Genomic DNA, 19,902 nt, shown 5'->3' with positions numbered 1-19,902 from the left:
CCGGAACTTGCCTTAAGTATTTGACTTGTATTCAAAACCCATGCATTTATGCAGCGACTCAGAGGAAATTCAGAGAAGAGCTGAAGAATGTGTTGAAATCTCCCTGGGCAGTGATCCTGAGATTAGTTTGAAAATGCAGATACAATTAAAGAAAGTTTATTCACATCGGAAGGTCAAGTTCAACATATTTCTCATCGTCCAGCGTCCTTCTTTTCGATAATGTGAAAAGTAGATCAGCTCTTGTGAGCACAGTTCTTTCATTTTGTATCACACGTTCGATGTCAGCATTACATTCGTTCATTGAGTAAACATAACTTATTCCTGTAAATTCAGCACATTTCAAGTTCACGTTTCAAAGATAACAATCATGGGTTTCGGCAGCGGCGTCATGTATGTGGTTCAGAGAGGGAACCGAGATACTGGGATTGGGTGCGCCAGTTTATTTCATCAATAAGACTTCATATGGTGTGGAAATAAACCGCGGTCCTGCGACCGTTCACATTGGTAACATTCCGGGAAGCTTAGTGTGAGTATTGCAAGTCTGGGTCTCACTATCAGACGCCATTCCTCATTGACAAATGGAACCGGGATCTTGTCACATGATAAGTTTTCAAATGGTGGAAATTGTTGGAACTCGACACTGATCAATGTGACGTTTCACCTCAAATAAAACCATTCTCGTTATATTTACCAGGCCCATAAACAGCATCAGGCGAATGGAATATCTTGTCCTGTGAATCCAAGTATTATCCGATATTGTAGAGATCCTGTTGTAAGGAAACTGAGTTTTGGTATCCTGAAAGATAACAGCTGAAAAATCAGATGCATCCTACATTCCCTCCCTTAACTCCTGATGAAGGAATTGTCTGGGATTGGTGGGAGGAGGTTGGGTTGGGATGGTTACCTCCCAGTGTAGGTGGAGGGATGAATGATGTTTGACTCCGTTCACGATCTCTGTTGTATTTAACCCAGTTCTGATCAGAAAGAATGTAATTTATTAATCATTGATTAAGTTATTCTCCAGCTCCTGTGTGAGAGAATTTTTCACAAATGAGAAAGATGAATCCAAACCCTACGTCATGCACTAAACAAATTAAACGGTCATAAATCAGAACTGAAAGTTAAGGTTGGGCACATAGGATCTTAATAGGCATTAACACATATAAAAAGATTTATCTAGCAACTGAGTAGTAAAACACAAATGGGCAGAGTTACTTAAAAAAAAAGTAACGGCAGTTGTCCAGACAATTAACATATCATTATAAATCAGCATCCAAGGATACTGAGCTTTAATCACAACAGCAACGAAACCCAGCGGTTGTAAACTGGCGAGATTTTTTATTCATTCACGGGCTGTGGAGGTGGCTGGAAACTCCAGCTTTTTTTTCCATTCCGAATTGTCCGTGAGAAGGTGGGTCTGAGCCACCTTCTTGAATGGTTGCAGTCCATTTGTGAAGGTACGTTCATCATCCTGCTCCAGAATTTTGTCCCAATGACAGTGAATGAAAGGTGTTGGAAGGAAACTTGGAAGTGGTGTTGTTCCCATGTGCCTGCCGAATTTGTATTCGAGACATGTGTTGTGGTTAAATCTTGTTGTTGAAGGATCCTTGTTGATATGCTGCTGTGTTCTTGTTAATGGTACGTACTGAAGTCACAGGTGGTGAAAATTGTGTGTTTAAGATAGTGAATGGGGTGGCAATCATATGGACTGCCTTTTCCTGAATGGTGTCGAGCTTCTTGAGTGTGATTGATACAGCAATCATCCAGGGAAGTGGACAGTATTCCATACTTTGTCAGCTCCAGTTAAGTTTCTGGTCAATGGTAACCCCGCAGGATGTTGATGCTTGTGAATTCCACAATGGTATCATAGAATGGTTACAACACAGAAGAGGCCATTCGTCCATTCATGTCTGTGCTGGCTCTTGGTCCAACTCTCCAACCTGTTCCCTGTAGCCTTGATATTTGTACAGTTTTTTTGAAGACCGCCACCACACACTCAGTCAGAGCATTGTTGATCCTAACCACTTACTGTGCAAAAAACGTTTTTTACACATCGCCTCTGCTTCTTTTGCCAATCACCTTTAATTGGTATCCTCTGTTTCTTGATGCCTCGGCCAATAGGAACAGTTTCTCCCTATCTACTCTGTCCAGAGCCCTTATGGCTGGAACACCTTTATCATATCCCCTCCTCATCTGCTGCTCTCCAAGGAGAACAAGACCAGCTTCTCCAACATATCCGCATAGCTGAGGTTCATCATCTGCAGAATCATTCTGCTAAGTAACTTTGTAATTTCATTGAATTTCAAAAGCAGAGGGTTAGACCGTCACTCAGAAAATGGTCATTGTCTTGCACTTGTGTGACACTTTTACTTGCCGCTTTTCAGCGTAATCCTAAATGTTGTCCAGGTTTTTTCTTGATGCAAACACGGACTGCAATCATCAGCGAACACCTCCACTTCTGACACATTCCTGCAGTGGTGCACAAGGGGTAAAATAATTGGCCTCCAACAGCCCCAACTATCTTGCTTTGTGCTAAGCAGTGGAGGGTGTTCCCCAATTCCCACTGACTTCAATTTTACAGAAGATTCTTGATACTGCACTAATTAACTGTTGCCTTGAGGTCAAAGGGGAGTCACACTGACCACACATCTGGAATTCAGCTCTTGTGCTATGTTTGGACCAAGGCTGTAATGAGCTTTGGAAATGACTGGTTTTGGCTGAACCAAACAGAGCATCGTTGAGCAGGTTATTGTTGAGTAGGTTTCTGAGGCAGAAACCATCAGACACTTTTTGAAAACAACTTGGATACGCTGTTCGGGTGCTCGAACTAACAAGAGCTCGCAGTTAGTCCTTCCTTCATCTCAGTCCTTAAATGGCCGACGCCTTATTCTGCGACTATTCCCTGTATTCCAGAATCTCCAGCCAGGGCAAACATTTTCTCAGCATCTACCCTGACATGTTCTTCAACCATTTCATATGTTTCAATTTGGTAACCTCTCGTTCTTATAATCCACAGGGTGTATAGGCTTAGCCTACTCAGCCTCCCGTCATAATGTTAATTGTGTGAATATTATGTTTAATTTTATGTTGATGGTGGGCATGAACTGAGGATTCACTTGAACTCCCTATCAATAGACCCAGACTGGATTTCGGGGTTAGGAGGTGTATGCTTCTAATGTGTAATTGTGTAAATAAATATAGAATTCTGCAAAGATTTTCTCAGGTTCTATCCTTCATCAACTGACTTTCTGGAATAGAACACATAGGACCATCTTGTAATCGCAGGCTCCAATCTCTTGTAACTTAGTTGCATTCACAATAGGGGAAGTAATTTCTTCTATAGGTAAGGAGACCTAAATGCACATTGTACTCCAGATGTGGCTTCACCAATGCCCTGTATAATTGTAGTAAAACATATTTACTCTTATACTCCAATTCATTGGAACAAAAGCTAAAATGCCATTTACCTTCTTCTTTGCTTGCTGTACCTCCATGTTACGTTTCTGCGATTCATGTACAAGGACACTCGGGTCACTCTGTCTGTAAAGTCTTCCCAGTCACTCACCCATCAAAAAATATTTTCCTTCTTTTCATTTTTCCAAAGAAAGTGAGAACTTCACAGATCCCCACATGGAATTCCAGCTCCATGTTCTTGCCCACTCACACAATCTGTCTACATACATCTAGAACATAGAACATAGAACAGTACAGCACCTACATAAACCTACTCTAAGATCAAACTACCTACATACACTTCATTCTACTATCATCCATGTACCTATCCAAGAGTCGCTTAAATGCCCTTAATGCATCTGCTTCTGCTACCACCGCTGGCAGCGCATTCCACGCACCCACCACTCTCTGTGTAAAGAACCTACCTCTGACATCTCCCCGAAACCTTCCTCCAATCACCTTAAAATTATGCCCCCTGGTGATAGCCCTTTGCACCCTGAGAAAAAGTCTCTGGCTATCCACCCTACCCATGCCTCTCATCATCTTGTACCCCTCTATCAAGTCACCTCTCATCCTTCTTTGCTCCAATGAGAAAAGCCCTAGCTCCCTCAACCTTTCTTCGTAAGACATGCCCTCCAGTCCAGGCAGCATCCTGGTAAATCTCCTCTGCACTCTCTCTAAAGCATCCACATCCTTCCTATAATGAGGCGACCAGAACTGAACACAATATTCCAAGTGTGTTTGAACCAGGGCCCTATAGAGCTGCAGCATAACCTCATGGCTCTTAAACTCAATCCCCCGGTTAATGAAAGCCAACACGCCATACGCCTTCTTAACAACCCTATCAACTTGGGTGGCAACTTTGAGCGATCTATGGACATGGACCCCAAGATCCCTCTGTTCCTCCACACTACCAAGAATCCTGTCTTTAAGCCTGTATTCTGCATTCAAATTCGACCTTCCAAAATGAATCACTTCACATTTTTCCAGGTTGAACTCCATCTGCCACTTCTCAGCCCAGCTCTGCATCCTGTCAATGTCCCGTTGCAACCTACAACAGCCTTCCACACTATCCACAACTCCAGCAACCTTCATGTCATCGGCAAACTTGCTAACCCAGCCTTCCACTGCCTCATCCAAGTCATTTATAAAAATCACAAAGAGCAGAGGTCCCAGAACAGATCCTTGTGGAATACCACTGGTCACCGAGCTCCATGCTGAATACTTTCCATCTACTACCACCCTCTGACTTCTATGGGACAGCCAATTTTGTATCCAGACAGCCAACTTTCCCATGAATCCCATGCCTCCTTACTTTCTGAATGAGTCTACCATGGGGAACCTTATCAAACGCTTTGCTAAAATCCATATACACCACAGTCACTGCTCTTCCTTCATCAATGTGTTTTGTCACATCTTCAAAGAATTCAATAAGGCTTGTGAGGCATGACCTGCCCCTCACAAAGCCATGCTGACTGTCTCTAATCAAACCATGCTTTTCCAAATACTCATAAATCCTGTCTCTCAGAATCCTCTCCAATAATTTGCCCACTACCGACGTAAGACTGACTGGTCTCTCATTCCCAGGGTTATCCCTATTCCCATTCTTGAACAAGGGAACAACATTTGCCACCCTCCAGTCATCCGGTACTACTCTAATGGACAGTGAAGATGCAAAGATCATCGCCAAATGCGCAGCAATCTCTTCCCTCGCTTCCCGTAATATCCTTGGGTATATCCCGTCTGGCCCCGGGGACTTATCTGTTCTCATATTCAAAATTTCCAGCACATCCTCCCACTTAACCTCTACCTGTTCGAGCATATCAGCCTGTTCCACGCTGTCCCCACAAACGACCAGGTCCCTCTCACTAATGAATACTGAAGCAAAGTATTCATTTAGGACCTCCCCTACCTCCTCCGACTCCAGGCACAAGTTCCCTCCACTATCCCTGATCGGCCCTACCCTCACTCTGGCCATCCTCTTGTTCCTCACATAAGTGTAGAACGCCTTGGGATTTTCCTTAATCCTACCCGCCAAGACTTTTTCATGTCCCCTTCGAGCTCTCCTAAGTCCATTCTTCAGTTCCTTCCTGGCTACCTTGTAACCCTCTAGAGCCCTGTCTGATCCTTGCTTCCTCAACCTTAAGTAAGCTTCCTTCTTCCTCTTGACTAGCTGTTCCACATCTCTTGTCATCCAAGGTTCCTTCACCCTACCATCCCTTCCTTGCCTCATCGGGACAAACCTATCCAGCAGTCGCAGCAAGTGCTCCCTAAACAACCTCCACATTTCTGTCGTACATTTCCCTGAGAACATCTGTTCCCAATTTATGCTCCCCAGTTCCTGCCTAATAGCATTGTAATTCCCCCTCCCCCAATTAAATATTTTCCCATCCCGTCTGTTCCTGTCCCTCTCCATAACTACAGTAAAGGTCAGGGAGTTGTGATCACTATCACCGAAATGCTCTCCCACCGAGAGATCTGCCACCTGGCCTGGTTCATTGCCAAGCACCAAGTCCAACAGAGTCTCCCCTCTAGTCGGCCTCTCTACATATTGAGTCAGGAAACCTTCCTGGACACACCTGACAAAAACTGCTCCATCCAAACTATTTGCACTAAGTAGGTTCCAATCAATATTAGGGAAGTTGAAGTCACCCATGACAACAACCCTGTTACTTCTGCACCTTTCCAAAATCTGCCTCCCAATCTGTTCCTCCGTGTCTCTGTTGCTATTGGGGGGTCTATAGAAAACTCCCAACAAAGTGACTGCTCCTTTCCTGTTTCTGACTTCCACCCATAATGACTCAGTAGACAAACCCTCCTCGACGACCTCCCTTTCTGCAGCTGTGATACTATCCCCGATTAGCAATGCCACTCCCCCACCTCTTTTACCTCCCTCCCTATTCCTTTTGAAACATCTAAACCCCGGAACATCCAACATCCATTCCTGCCCCTGTGATATCCACGTCTCCGTAATGGCCACAACATCGTAGCTCCAAGTACTGATCCATGCTCTAAGTTCATCACCCTTATTCCTGACACTTCTTGTGTTAAAATAGACACACTTCAACCCATCATACTGGCTACAACTTTGCCCTGTCAACTGACTAACCTTCCTCACAGACTCTCTGCACTCGGTATCTGCCTGTTCAACAGCTACCCCATCCACTGATCCGTAGCTCCGGTTCCCATCCCCCTGCCAAACTAGTTTAAACCCTCCCGAAGAGCTCTAGCAAACCTCCCGCCCAGGATATTGGTGCCCCTCCAGTTCAGATGCAACCCGTCCTTCTTGTACAGGTCCCACTTTCCCCAGAAGGTATCCCAATGATCTACATATCTGAGTCCCTCGCTTCTGCACCAGCTCTGTAGCCACGTGCACTCGCTCCCTGTTTCTCGCCTCACTGGCACATGGCACCGGAAACAATCCTGAGATTACTACTCTGCTCGTTCTGCCTTTCAGCTTCCAACCTAACTCCCTATATTCGCTTTTCAGGTCCTCATCCCTTTTCCTAGCTATGTCATTGGTACTGTTATGTACCACGACCTCTGGCTGCACCCCTCCCCCTTAAGAATCCTATAGACTTGATCCGAGACATCCCTGACCCTGGCACCCGGGAGGCAACATACCATCCGGGAGTCTCATTCGCGACCACAGAATCTCCTGTCTGTTCCTCTAACCACTGAATCTCCTATCACTATCGCTCTCCTATTCTCCCCCCTTCCCTTCTGAGCCACTGGGCCAGGCTCAGTGCCAGAGACCTGGCCACTGTGGCTTTCCCCTGGTAGGTCGTCCCCCTCAACCGTATCCAAAATGGTATACTTATTATTGAGGGGGACGGCCACAAGGGATCCCTGCACTGTGCGCCTATTCCCTTTCCCTCCCCTGACGGTCACCCAGCTACCTTTATCCTGTAAATTGGGTGTCACTACTTCCCAATAACTGCTCTCTATCATCCCCTCAGCCTCCTGAATGATCCAAAGTTCATCCAGCTCCAGTTCCCTAATGTGGTCTGCGAGGAGCTGGAGTTGGGTGCACAGGTGAAGTCAGCCGGGACACCAGTGGTGACCCTCACCTCCCACATCCTGCAAGAGGAGCATGCAACTACATCTGCAGCCTCTTGTTGTCCTCCTCACCACTTACTGTGCCAACTAACTTTATATCTTTAGTAAATTTGGATATGTTACACTCAGTCCTATAATCGAGGTTATTAGTATAGACTGTAAATAGTTTGGCACAAGTACGGATCTTGTGGTACCCAGCTTGTTGCAATCTGTCCCGTAAAGCCCAATTTATTCCACACTCTCTTTTCTGTGCATCACATAATTCTCAATGCATTCTAATATATCACTCCACAATTCCACAAATCCTAATTTTGCGTCATAACCTTTCCTGTGGCACCATATCAAATTATTTTTTAAAGAAAATATACGACACCTACAGTATCCAGCTTACGAGCTGCATGAACGAAAAAAAATCTACAAGTTGCCAAACACGATTTCCCTTTCCTAAATCCATTGTCTCCGCTTCATACACAGACCTGCTACTCTTTTGACATAGTCATCTCTGATCTAATATTGTCTTTAACTTTTCTTCTTACCCACAGATGACCATGTTTTTCTTTGTGGGCTTTATGCCTTAAAAAGAATGCATATTTGCTGCAGGTTGTGCATTTTTTCTTCACATACTAGACATTGCTGCTTACCATGATAACATTTAATGTAGTTTCCCAATATATGTTAGCTAATTCCCCCCACCGCCCATACATACACAGTCAAGGAGCCTGAGCAAACTTCGAGTCAACGGGAATCAGAGGTGAAACTTTCCATTTATTGGTGTCATGCCTTGCACAAAAAGAGATGACTATGGTTGGTGAAGACCAAATATCTAAGTCCCAGGACATCACGGCAGGATTTCCTCAGGGTATTGTCCTAGGCCCAACCTACTTCAGCAGCTTTATCAATAACCTTCGCTCTACCTTAAGATCTGAAGTAGGGATGTTCGCTCCTGATTGCACAGTACCATTCACAACCCCTCCGAAATTGAAGCAGTCCGTGTCCAGATGCTGCAAGACTTGGACAACATTCAGGCTTGGGCTGACAAATGAGAAGTAACATCCATACCACACAATTGCCAAGCAATAGCCATCAACAAGAAAGGAGAATTTAGCCATCTCCTCTTGGCATTAAACGGCATCACCATCAACATCCTTTGAGTTACCATGGACCAGAAACTTAACTGGGCAAGCCATATAAATACTGTTGCTACTTGAGCAGGTCAGAGACTGGGAATTCTGCGGTGAGTAACTCACCTTGTGACTCTCCAAAACCTATCCACCATCCACAAGGCACAAGTCAGGAGTGCGATGGAATATTCACCACTTGTCTGGATGAGTGCAGCGCCAACACTCAAAAACTCGACAAAAAACAGGACAAAGCAGACTGCTTGATCAGATCCCTATCCACCACCTTAAACTTTCACTCACTCCACCACCGGTGTACAGGGGCAGCAATGTGTACCATCGACAAGGTAACCTGTGGCAACCCAACAAGCCTCCTTTGACAGCATCTTCCAAACTCATGACATCTACCACCTAAAAGGGCAAGGACACCAGACACATGCTAGTTCCCCTCCAAGTCCCACACCATCCTGTCTTGGAACTATATCTCCGTTCCTTCAGTGCCACTTCGTTAAAAATCTGGAACCACCTCCCTCCACTAGTGGCACTGATGGACTACAGTGGTTCAAAAAGGCAACTCGCTACCAAATTCTCAAGGGCAATTATGGATGGGCAACAAATGCTGGCTTTGCCAGCGACGCCCACATACCATGAAAAAACAGGAAAAAAAAGTCCTGCACAGTATATTCACCACTGACAGGAAGGAAATAGTTACATATGTTCCCATGTGCTAAATTGGTATCGCGCAACAGAAAAACACTCCGAAATTGAATGGTTATTAAAAACATCGTGCATGTTTTACAAGATGTTTAAGTTGCTGGAGACAAATGATTTGGGTTTTATTTTGTAATTTTAAGTGCTCAATTAGTTTTCATTCTGTGAAATATTCTGAAGCATCGAGTACTTTCACTGAAGGCGTGTAAATCACTAAGCTGTGGTTGAGATCTGACATGGACACTTTATTAACTTCACGGTTTTGTGACGGGTAGGTCGTGCCTCACAAACCTTATTGAGTTTTTCGAGAAGGTGACCAAACAGGTGGATGAGGGTAAAGCAGTGGATGTGGTGTATATGGATTTCAGTAAGGCGTTTGATAAGGTTCCCCATGGTAGGCTATTGCAGAAAATACGGAAGTATGGGGTTGAAGGTGATTTAGAGCTTTGGATCAGAAATTGGCTAGCTGAAAGAAGACAGAGGGTGGTGGTTGATGGCAAATGTTCATCCTGCAGTTTAGTTACTAGTGGTGTACCGCAAGGATCTGTTTTGGGGCCACTGCTGTTTGTCATTTTTATAAATGACCTGGAAGAGGATGTAGAAGGGTGGGTTAGTAAATTTGCGGATGACATTAAGGTCGGTGGAGTTGTGGATAGTGCCGAAGGATGTTGTAGGGTACAGAGGGACATAGATAGGCTGCAGAGCTGGGCTGAGAGATGGCAAATGGAGTTTAATGCGGAAAAGTGTGAGGTGATTCACTTTGGAAGGAGTAACAGGAATGCAGAGTACTGGGCTAATGGGAAGATTCTTGGTAGTGTAGATGAACAGAGAGATCTTGGTGTCCAGGTGCATAAATCCCTGAAGGTTGCTACCTAGGTTAATAGGGCTGTTAAGAAGGCATATGGTGTGTTAGCTTTTATTAGTAGGGGGATCGAGTTTCGGAGCCACGAGGTCATGCTGCAGCTGTACAAAACTCTGGTGAGACCGCATCTGGAGTATTGCATGCAGTTCTGGTCACCGCATTATAGGAAGGATGTGGAAGCTATGGAAAGGGTGCAGAGGAGATTTACTAGGATGTTGCCTGGTATGGAGGGAAGGTCTTACGAGGAAAGGCTGAGGGACTTGAGGTTGTTTTCGTTGGAGAGAAGGAGGAGGAGAGGTGACTTAATAGAGACATATAAAATAATCAGAGGGTTAGATAGGGTGGATAGTGAGCGTCTTTTTCCTCGGATGTTGATGGCAAACACGAGGGGACATAGCTGTAAGTTGAGGGGTGATAGATATAGGACAGATGTCAGAGGTAGTTTCTTTACTCAGAGAGTAGTAGGGGCGTGGAACGCCCTGCCTGCAGCAGTAGTAGACTCGCCAACTTTAAGGGCATTTAAGTGGTCATTGGATAGACATATGGATGAAAATGGAATAGTGCAGGTCAGATGGTTTCACAGGTCGGCGCATCATCGAGGGCCGAAGGGCCTGTACTGCGCTGTAATGTTCTAATTCTAATACCTCTGAATCTTCGCTGAGATCCTTCTGCTCATTGTAAAGTTAATTGCCCGATCCGCTCCCCACAAGGCTTTACACCAGCTAATAACAGCTCTAACACAAGCCTCATAAAAATCTGTGCACGCTGTGGGAAATTCACACAGTACTGGTCTCCATCACAGTTAGACCGGTGGGACCAGGATCGTACGCTCCTCTGGAGACTATTGAGATGCACCACAAGTTCTGTTTTTTGGCGCATATATTATCACCGGAAATATTATTTCCATTCCAGTTCTCAATAATGGTGAACATCTCAGCAGGTCAATATGTGAAATTATATTTGCATCAATTCCATTTGCTTAATGGAGAAATATGGGGGAGGATACTGGGGTGGGCGGGTGATGTTGGTCTGAACCATGTAAATAGACAGCACTGGAACTCTGGACCTTGTCATTGAAAACGAGGGTAAGAATGTTAAAGCTCACACATGGAAACCTGCTGAACATTAGGGCACAGTCCGACCAGGGCACTGCAGGGGGTGGTGGTCATAAGCCATTCGTCCCCTTGCATTCTCCTCAGCAGGACAGGGTTCTCGAATGATTAACAAGAACACAAATGGAAGTCGATTAAGCTGAAAAACACACAGTTTTAAAAGGTTCCTTTTCCTTCCCAGGCAGGCCCAGTATTTCTGCTCAGCCTGTGGCAAAAGTGAAATTGTGAAAAATTCAACACAGATGCAAAGAACCCACAGACATAAACATTCAACTACAATAACACACAGAGCAGTGGAGACAGATCCTGTATTCATGTCACACTCACTCACAATGCCTTTGACAATATTGTGAGAAACTTAAATCATAAAACTTAAATCCCGATGAACTGCCCAACATTGTCACCCTTATTCAATAGATGTTCCCAGCCTTTCTCACTCTGGATTCAACGTCAGACCATATTTGTCAACTTCTATGTCCTTACTCCTAAAAATATCCTTTTCCCCGTCGTCCAGCTCATTACGATCCACAAAAATAAGAAGAATCTCAGCACCACTCCTCCTGACACTTCACTCGGTATCTGTGAGTTTTCTTAATAGTTCCGTTGACAGATGTTTTCCAATCCCTCTCTTAAAGGTATTTCCCTGACGGAGTTTCAATCCATGCTCCTGCATTGTGAGGTTTGACTCAGACTGTAGAGTGAGAGGGTCCAACATAGAGGGATTTGTTTTGTGTACATTGAGGTTTCTGTAACCACTGGCCAGGACTATTCCAATACTCTCCTGACCGTTTTCCCCATCAACCACTCTCTGTAAACTCCAACTCAAACTCTGCTACCCACATTGTAACGTGCACCAAGGCCCATTCTCACATCACCCCTGTCCTCATTCATCTATATTCGCTCCTGGTCCAGCAAAAACTCAATTTACATTTCCTGTATTTAGATCCATCCATCCACCTGCATCCCAAAACCCTGCAGAAACTCTGCTTTCATCAGATTCTGCCATCTTCTAAACCACAGATTTACTTCACTACAACATTGGTGGCTTTGTCTTCAGCTGTCTAGTTCCTAAGTGAAAGGGAGAGACTTGAGACATTGGATGGGCTAAAAATTGATACATACGAGGTGTGAGATAGCTTAGCTGTGCCTAAAGTTGATGAGTCACCTGGACAGGATCAGATGCATCCAAGCATATTGAGGGACGTAAGGTGGAAATTGCGGAGGCACTGGCCATAATCTTCCAATCCACCTTCGGAACATGGGAACATAGGAACAGAGATAGGCCATTCGGTCCATCGAGCCTGCCTCGTCATTCAATATGATCATGACAGATCATCCACCTCAAAGCCCTTTTCTCAACTGTCCTCATATCCCCTTTTGTCATACTCAATGACTGAGCTTCCACAGCCCTCTGGGGTAGAGAATTCCAAAGATTCACAACTTTCTGAGTAAAGCAATTTCTTCACATCTCTGTCCTAAGTGGTTTCCCCCTTATTTTGAAATTGTGTCTCCTGTTTGTAGACTCCCCAACCAGGGAAAACATCTTAGCTGCATCTACCATCTCTATCCCTTTAAGTATTATGTACATTTCAATGAAATCACCTCTCATTCTTCGAAACTCGAGAGAACAAAAGCCCAGTTTCCTCAATCTCTCTTCAAAGGACAGTCCCGCCTTCCCGGGAACAAATCTGGTGAATCTGCCCTTGCACTCCATCTATGGCAATAATATCGTTCCTAAGGTAAGGGAATCAAAACTGCACACAGTACTCCAAGTGCGGTCTAACCAAGGTTCTAAACAATTGAAGCAAGACTTCACTACTCTTGTACTCAAATCCTCCTGGGATAAAGACTAACAAACAATTTTCCTTCCAAATTGCTTGCTGCACCTGCATGTTAGATTTCAGTGAATTATTGACAAGGACACCCGGGTCCCTTTGTACTACACTTTCTAATCTTTTGCCATTGAAGAAATACTCTGCACATCCATTCCTCCAACCAAAGTGGATAACTTCACATTTTTCCACATTATATTCCATCTGACAAGTTTTTGCCCACTCACTCAGTCTGTCCAAATCCCCTTGAAGTCGCTTTGCATTTTTCTCACAACACACATTCCCACCTAATTTTGTGTCATCCGCAAGCTTGGAAATATTACATTTGGTCCCCACATCCAAATCATTGATGTATATTGTGAACAGCTGGGGCCCAAGCACTGATCCCTGTGGTACCCCATTAGTCACAGCCTGACAATGCGAGAATAACCCATTTATTCATACTCTCTGCTTTCTGCCTGTTAATCTATCCTTAATCCATGCCATATGTTACCTCCTATCCCATGTGCTTTCATTTTGTTAACCAATCTCCTGCGGGCGACTTTATCATAGGCCTTCTGAAAATCCAAGTATACCACGTCCACCGACACCCCCCGCCCCCCCCCCCCCCGCTTTATCAACTCTGTTAGTAATATCCTCAAAAAGCTCCAACAGGTTCGTTAAGCATGCTTTCCCATTCATAAATCCTTGTTGACTATGCCCTTTCAGATCATTATTATCCAAGTGTCCATTTATCACATCCTTGAGAATAGATTCTAGCATTTCCCAACAACTGATGTAAGGCTAACAGGTCTGTAATTCGCTGCTTTCGCTCTCCCTCCCTTCTTAAATAGTGGGGTGACATTTGCGACCTTCCAATATGCAGGAACTGCTCTCTAATATGTAGAATTTTGGAAGATGAGCACCAATACATCCACTATCTTTATAGCTACCTCTTTCAACAATCTGGGATGTAGAATATTAGGTCCTGGGGTCTTATCAACCTTCAGCCCCATCAGTTTCTCCAACGCAACCTTCTTACTAATACTAATTTCCTTCAATTCCTCATTCCCTCAATCCCTTGGATATCTAATTCTGGGAGATTTCTTGAATTTTCCCCATGAAGACAGACACAAATTAATCATTTAGCTTCTCTGACATTTCTCAATTCCCCATTATAAGAGAGCAGGGAAGAAGCTCCCTGTCTGGTGAGTATCTGGTAAGTGATTAAGGTCCATTCTAATATTAAGTTTAAAATAGTAATGGAATTAGTGGTAAACTTAATAAAATACATTTAAAAATGGAAAATAAAAGACATAATTGAATACAATAATTAAGTAGTTATTTAAAACACATTAAGGATGGCAGGACAGGTGATGTGTCACAGCTGCAGCATTTAGGTGCTCCTGGATGCCAGTGTGATCCAGGACAAACACGTCTGCAGTAAGTGTTTGCAGCACAAGGAGCTTCGGCTCAGATTCATTGAACTGGAGGCTGTGCTGCAGACACTGCAAAACATCAGGGAGGGGGTAAGTTACCTGGACATTTTGTACAAGGAGGTGGTCATATCCCTTAGGATAGGGTCTTCTGATTTGGTCACGTTAGGGTTAGGGTTAGTGGTCCAGGACAGGAGAGGTGGCTGCAGCTGAGGCAGGTAAGGGGACCCAGAGGGCAGGAGTGCAGGAGCCTCAGTCTTTACGATTGTCCAACAGGTTTGAGGTTCTTTCAGCTTGCTTGGTTGAGAGTGGGGGCTGCAGGGTGGATGAACAACCTGACCATGGCATCATGGGACAGGAAGCGATTCAAGTGGAGGGAGGAAAAAGGAATGTAGTGGTAGTAGGGGATAGTGTGGTTAGGGGGATTGACGCTGCTTTCTGCAGAAAAAAGCGAGAGTCCAGGCGGTTGTGTTGCCTGCCTGGTGCCAAGGTTCGGGACATCTGTCCAGAGTTGGAGTGGAACTTACAATGGGAGGGAGAGGATCCAGTCATCGTGGTCCATGTAGGTAGGTACCAACTGCATAGGCAGGTCAAGGAAAGAGGTTCTGCATGAGGAACTAGGTGCCAGATTAAGAAGCAGAACCTCAAAGGTAATAATCTCTGGATTATTACCTGAGCCATGTGCAAATTGGCATAGGGAAAATAAGATTAGAGAAATGAATGCGTGGCTCAAAGACTGGTGTGGTAGTCAGGCCAGTCTTAGCGAGAATGTTAGAAACTATTCTTAAAGATGTTATAGCAGGGCATTTAGAAAAATTCAAGGTAATCAAGCAGAGTAAACATGGTTCTGTGAAAGGGAAATAATGTTTAACCAATTTACTGCTGTTCTTTTAGGGAGTTACATGTGCTGTGGATAATGGGAAACCGGTAGATGTATTGTACTTAGATTTTGAGAAGGCATTTGATAAGGTGCCACATCAAAAGTTGTTGCAGAAAATGAAAGCTGATGGGGTAGGGGGTAACATATTGGCATGGATACAAGATTGATTAGCTAACAGGATACAGAGTGGGGGGCATGAATGGGTCATTTTCTGATTGGCAAGATGTAACGAGTGGTGTGCCACAGGGATCTGTGTTGGGGTCTCAACATTTTACAATTTATATAAATGACTTAGAAGAAGGGACCGAAAGTATGCTTGCTAAATTTGCTGATGACACAAAGATAGGTAGGAAAGTAACTTGTGAAGAGGACACAAGGAGGCTACAAAGGGATATAGATAAGCTAAGTGAGTGGGCAAAGACCTGTAAAATGGAATAGAATGTGGGAAAGTGTGAAATTATCAACTTTGGCAGTAAGAATAAAAAAACAAGCATATTATCTGAATGGTGAGAGATTGCAGAGCTCTGAGATGCAGAGGGCTCTGGGTGTCCTAATGCATGAATCGCAAAAGGTTAGCAAGAAAGCTAATAGGATGTTATTGTTTATAGCGAGGGGAATTGAATACAAAAGTAGGGGGGCTATGCTTCAGCTATACAGGGAATTGGTGAGATTATATCTGGAGTACTGTGTACAGTACTGGTCTCCTTATTTAAGGAAAGATGTAAATGCGTTGGAGGCAGTTCAGAGAAGGTTTACTAGACTAATACCTGGAATGGGTGGGTTGCCTTATGTGGAAAGATTGTACAGGCTAGGCGTGTATCCGCTGGAATTTAGAAGAGTAAGAGGTGACTTAACTGAGACATAAAGGATCCTGAGGGGTCTTGACAGGGTGGATGCGGAAATTATGTTTCCCTTTGTGGGAAAATTGCGAACTAGGGGTTATTGTTTAAAAATAAGAGGTCGCCCATTTAATACAGCGATGAGGAGAATTTGTTTTCTCTCAGAGGGTCTTGAGTCTTTGGAATTCTCTTCCTCAAAAGGTAGTGGAAGCAGAGTCTTTGAATTTTTTTTAAGGCAGAGGCAGATAAATTCTTGATAAGCAAGGAGGTGGAAGGTTATCGGGGGTAGGTGGAAATGTGGAGTAATCAGTTCAGCCATGAACTTATTGAATGGCGGAGCAGGTTGGAGGGGTGGAGTGGCCTACTCCTGCTCCAAATTCGTATGTTCGTATGTACATATGTTCATATAAATTCTCCTGACACTTCCTGTAATAGACCCACATTTGTCTGAGCCAAACGTTTCCTTTTTACGTACCTGTAGAAGCTTTTACAGTCCGTTGGATACAGTGATGGTGCCAGAGCTCTGGAGAATTGAAAATTATGGGATAAACCCAGCAAATGAAGGACAGTCAGTCAGATTAACTTCAGTGCTGGGACAGCTTTTAGAAAGGATAATTATGCACAAAATTAACAGTCACTTGTACACATGTGGATTAATTAAGGCATGTCAACATTGATTTTGTAAGGGAAAATCACATTTAACAAAGTTGCTTGAGATTTTGGTGTGGTAACGGAAAGGGTTGATGAGGGTAATGCGGTTGATGTGGTGTACATCGAATTCCAAAAGGTATTTGATGAAGTACCATATCGTACGCTTTTCAGCAAAGTTAGTCCCCATATGATAAAATGGTGGGACAGTGACGCAATGGTTAGCACCGCAAGCTCACAACTCCAGCGGCATGGGTTCGGTTCTGGGTTCTGCCTGTGCAGACTTTGCAAGTTCTCCCTGTGACCGTGTGGGTTTTCACTGTGTACTCAAGTATCCTCCTACAGCCAAAAACCTGCAGGTTGATATGTAAATTGGCCATTGTACATTCCCCCTCGTGTAGGTAGGTGGTGGGGAATATGAGATTAATGTAGGATGGGTATCGAATGGGTGGTTGTTGGTCAGAACATACTCGGTGGGCCAAAGGGACTGTTTCAGTGCTGTATGGCTCTAACAGCATGGATATAAAATGGGCTGAGTGACACTGCACAGAGCGAAGTGGTGGATGATTGTTTTCTGACTTGAGGAATGTATATAGCCTGGTTGACCAGAGATTTGTGTGAGTACCCAACTTTTCTTGACAGATATTAATGACCTAGACTTCGGTCTACAGGGCACAAGTTCAAAATTTGCGTATGCCACATAACTTGGAAGCATTAGGAACTATGAAGAGGACAGTGATAGACTTCAAGAGGAAAGAGACAAGCTGCTGGAATGGGTGGACAAATGATAGATGAAATTTAAAGAGGGCAAGTCTGAAGTGATTTAGTTTTGCCAGTGTCACGCTGAGGAGAAGTTTGACCATGAAAAATACAAACTCAAACTGAAGAGTTACAAAAACAGACTATTCTCTTTTTTTTTTAACACAGTGCTACTAACGATGGCCACATGTGTATTCAAACATTAACACACAGTCTGTTTAGAACAAAGGATGGCTAAGTAAGTAGCGAGGTGTCAATGACTCACATACTGAAAAAAATTCCTGAATTGAATGGGTTCTACTGAAACAAGTAAGGTATGAAATGGAAACATCATAACTGCTTATTCTCACCCTGGGCCATTGTGTGCTCACCATGGCACAGGAGACCAAACCATCACTTACCAAAATATGATGTGACAAAGTTTTACCTTAAAAAGGGAGCCCGAGAGAGACCCATAAAGAAGTACCACCAAGAAGCTTGTCCAACTAAGGGCTGGGAGGAAATCCAGCAAGCCAGAAGGGAGGCGTCCTGCCGTGAATTCTACATTTCCAACTTATGCAGCAGTGAGTTGAAAGTGATTCTCTGTCTTCAAACTGAGCTTTCCACCAAGAGAGAAACCAAACATCTCAGGCCTGCTTCCAACAAGATCTTGACTTCTGAGAGAATTTAACAGATTTACTGTGCACCCCAAAACCATATCTCACTGGAAAACCACTTACCCCTTTTCCTCTCTTGCTGTCTCTTTGTGTGTGTGTGTGTTTGTGCACGTGCATGAACTAATGTGTGAATTGCTGTTGCGACAATTTTGGGTTATGGCACACAGCTCAATAAATATTTACTTTTCTATTTTAAACTTGCAAGAAAACCTGTCATTGTCTGTTTATGACAAATAAAACACAAATAAGTGAAATCCTGACAACAAAGAACACTTGCGATCAATTGGGAGTTGAACAGTGGGAAACACCCACACCTCTCACCACGTGGCCATAACAAGTTGGGGGCTTGATGTCAGGATCTGAAACTTCAAACAAGCGAGAAATTTGGAAACCAAGAGGAAATTTGACCTCTAAGATTGTGGTAAAGTTAACAAACAGGTTTTCTTGTATTCTTATGTTTCTTCTCTACAGTGCTAGACACAAAAGAGATGGTCACATTTAATGCTAAGGAGTTTGTAGAACAGGGAAGTATATTTCCATTGTAAGTTAAATAAATTAAGTATTCAAAATTTAAAATTCTTTACAGAGATGGGAATCACTTTCAAATTTTCAAAAAGCAAAGAAACCTGAATTGATGAAAAGTCTAGTCAACCATTTTTAACTTACCCCCGAGACAGAAGAAGAAATCATGGAATCTGAAATTGAAAGGATATTCCGAGCTAAAATTTAGTTGAAAAGAGAGGAGTTGAACTTTCAGAAGGAAAAAGAGGAAAGAGAGGCAAAGCAGTTTAGTTGAAGAGGCTGTGAGAGCAAGATGGAAATGCAACCAGCCACTCAAACATAATCCCCAATTCAGAGCAAAACTTTGATGTACTGAGACACCCACAGTTAGGGCCAAAATTTAATGAGGAGGAGCTTGAGTCATATTTGATCTCTTTTGAGAAAATAGCTACCAGTATAAAATGGCCTAAAAAATGTTGGACTCTTACAAGGCAAGTTCATGGGTAGGGTGGGTGAAGGTTTTTCCCTGTTATCAGAAAAGATTTCCTCTGACTATGAACAAACTAAACCTGCAATTCAAAATACATATGAACTAGTACTGAAGCATACAGACAGAAATCTGAACTACCAGGAAAAGACCTGCACAGACATACTTTGAATTCAAAAGAATTAGACATATGTCTTTCGATCGCTGCATATGGTCTCTCAACCTTGAAAACCCCATTTGAAAAATTGAGAGAAGTGATGTTTCTGAAGAATTTTAGACACATAGAAATAGAGAAAAATAGGAGCAGGAGTAGGACATTCGGCCCTTCAAGCCTGCTCCACCATTTAGTACGATTATGGCTGATCATCCAAACTCAGTACCCTGTTTCCGCTTTCTCCCTGTATCCCTTGATCCCGTTAGCTCTAGGAACTATATCTAACTCTTTCTTCAACATATTTAATGATTTGGCCTCAGCTGCTTTCTGTGGTAGAGAATTCCACTCTCTGGGTGAAGAAATCCCTCCTCATCTCAGTCCTAAATGGCTTACCCCTTATCCTTAGACTGTGACCC

This window comes from Heterodontus francisci, chromosome 28, assembly GCF_036365525.1.
Source record: "Heterodontus francisci isolate sHetFra1 chromosome 28, sHetFra1.hap1, whole genome shotgun sequence".
NCBI lineage: Eukaryota > Metazoa > Chordata > Chondrichthyes > Heterodontiformes > Heterodontidae > Heterodontus > Heterodontus francisci.
Note: the sequence above shows the minus strand (reverse complement) of the source record.